The sequence below is a fragment of the Cebus imitator genome, unplaced genomic scaffold (genome assembly GCF_001604975.1).
Source record: "Cebus imitator isolate Cc_AM_T3 unplaced genomic scaffold, Cebus_imitator-1.0 Scaffold901, whole genome shotgun sequence".
In the NCBI taxonomy this organism is placed as follows: Eukaryota; Metazoa; Chordata; class Mammalia; order Primates; family Cebidae; genus Cebus; species Cebus imitator.
In genome coordinates, this window is record NW_016108216.1 from 25,492 (window position 1) to 28,007 (window position 2,516).

The following is a 2,516-nucleotide window of genomic DNA, read 5'->3' on the forward strand; positions in this document are numbered from 1 at the left end:
AAAAAAGATAACCTCCTTTTCTCCAGATCCTTAATCACATCTGCAAAGTCCCTTCTGCCATAGAGGGTAACATTCACTGCTTCCAGTGATTAGGGTATGTGTATCTTTGGGGGACATTACTCACCTCTTTTCTTTTCTGATGATTGAGCAAGACATGCTGGCTGGATTGTCAGAAGAGGTAATTTATGCATCATCTTTAGTTAAACTCTGGACTTGAGTCATCGGCTTGTTCAGAGTTCACTAGAGAGTCGGTTATGTTCCCACTGAGACACACTGTCACCTGCCCACCTGTGTTAGGAAGACAAGGGAAGCTTTTTCTTAATCCTGGGTTGCTCATTGTCTCAGAGACACCTGGGGATTGGATATACAGAAGAAGGCAGCTGTACTGGACCAGTGCTGGGGGGGGCTGGGCCCAAGGAAGCTGGGTCCTCCTCTCTTGCTCCTCCCTCCACACCTCACTTGCGCCTACACACTCCATTTGATCCAGCAACTGCATGATGGTCTCTGAGACCACTGTGTAATCAAATTAGAACTCAGGATTAAAAACTCACTCAAAACCGCACAACAACAAGGAAACTGAACAACCTGCTCTTGAATTACTACTGGATAAATAATGAAGGGAAGGCAGAAATAAAGATGTTCTTCAAACCAGTGAGAATGAAGACATGATGTACCAGAATCTCTGGGACACATTTTAAGCAGTGTCTAGAGGGAAATACATAAGCACTCAATGCCCACATGAGAAGTGAGGAAAGATCTAAAATTCACACCTTATCATCACAATTTTAAAAACTAGAGGAGCAAGATAAAAAAAAACTCAAAAGCTAGCAGAAGACAAGAAATAACTAAGATCAGAGCAGAACTGAAGGAGATAGAGACACAAAAAACCCTTCAAAAACTCAATGAATCCAAGAGCTGATTTTTGGAAAAGATCAACAAAATAGACAGACTGCTAGCCAGAGTAATAAAAAAGAGAAGAATTGAATAGATGCAATAAAAAATGATAAAGGAGATATTACCACTGATTCCACAGAAATACAAACTACCATCAGGGATTACTACAAATCTATGCATATAAACTAGTCAATCTAGAAGAAATGGATCAATTCCTAGACACTTACACTGTCCCAATACTAAACCAGGAAGAAGTCAAATCCCTGAATAGATATGAAGGTATGAAGTTGAGGCAGCAATTAATAGCCTACCAACCAAAAAAAGCCCAGGTACAGATGGGTTCACAGCCGAATTCTACCAGACATACAAAAAGGAGCTACTACCAATCCTTCTGAAACTATTCCAAACAATACAAAAAGAGGGAATCCTCCCTAACTCATTTTATGAGACCAACATCATCCTGATACCAAAACCCGGCAGAGACATAACTAAAAAAGAATATTTCAGGCCACTATCCATGATGCACAACGATGCAAAAATCTTCAATAAAATGCTGGCAAACTGAATGTAAAAGCACATCAAAAAGCTTATCCATCACGATCAAGTAGGCTTCATCCCAGGGATGCAAGGCTGGTTTAACATATACAAATCTATAAATGTAATCCATCATATTAACAGAACCAAAGACACAACCACATGATTATCTTAATAGATGCAGAAAAGGCCTTCAACAAAATTCAACAGCGCTTTATGCTGAAAACTCTCAATAAGCTAGGGATCGATGGAATGTATCTCAAAATAATAAAAACTATTTACAACAAACCCACAGCAAATATCATACTGTTGGTGGGAACATAAATTACTTCAATCATTGTGGAAGACAGTGTTGTGATTCCTCAGGGATCTAGAACCAGAAATAACATTTGACCCAGTAATCCCATTACTGGGTATATACCCAAATGATTATAAATCGTTCTATTATAAAGACACATGCACACATATGTTCATTGTGGCACTGTTTACAATAGCAAAGACCTGGAACCAATCCAAGTGCTCATCATTGATAGACTGGATAAAGAAAATGTGACACATATACACCATGGAATACTATGCAGCCATAAAAAAGAATGAGTTCATGTCCTTTGCAGAGACATGGATGAATCTGGAAACCATCATTCTCAGCAAACTGACACAAGAACAGAAAACCAAATACCGCATGTTCTTACTCATAGGTGGGTGTTGAACAATGAGAACACATGGACACAGGGAGGGAAACATCACACACTGGGGTCTGTTGGGAGGTGGGAGCTAGGGGAGGGATAGCAGGGGGTGGGGTGATTGGGGAGGGACAACACTGGGAGAAATACCTAAAGTAGGTGATGGAGGGATAGAGACAGCAAACCACCATGGCATGTTTATATCTGTGTAGCAATCCCGTAAGATCTGTGCATGTACCCCAGAACTTAAAGTATAATTAAAAAAAAAAAAGAAAAACCTCAATGATTTTATACATTTTATATATGTTTTGGTAGAATAAAATAAATTCTGTAAAACAATGGAAAAGTAATTTAAGTACTTGTAAATCTATGTCAATATCACCAAGACAATGGAGTTAAACTAAC

The 2,516-nt window shown here is 39.0% G+C and overlaps 1 long non-coding RNA gene across 1 annotated transcript in view; it reads right to left on the bottom strand.

The window, feature by feature from the left end:
* The window catches only part of LOC119469852, a 19,891-nt gene that overhangs the window by 6,667 nt on the left and 10,708 nt on the right, over positions 1–2,516 (bottom strand). Inside the window, exon 2 of the long non-coding RNA XR_005198702.1 lies at positions 125–288. This is a non-coding gene — a long non-coding RNA (uncharacterized LOC119469852). The remainder of the gene's footprint in view (positions 1–124; positions 289–2,516) is intronic.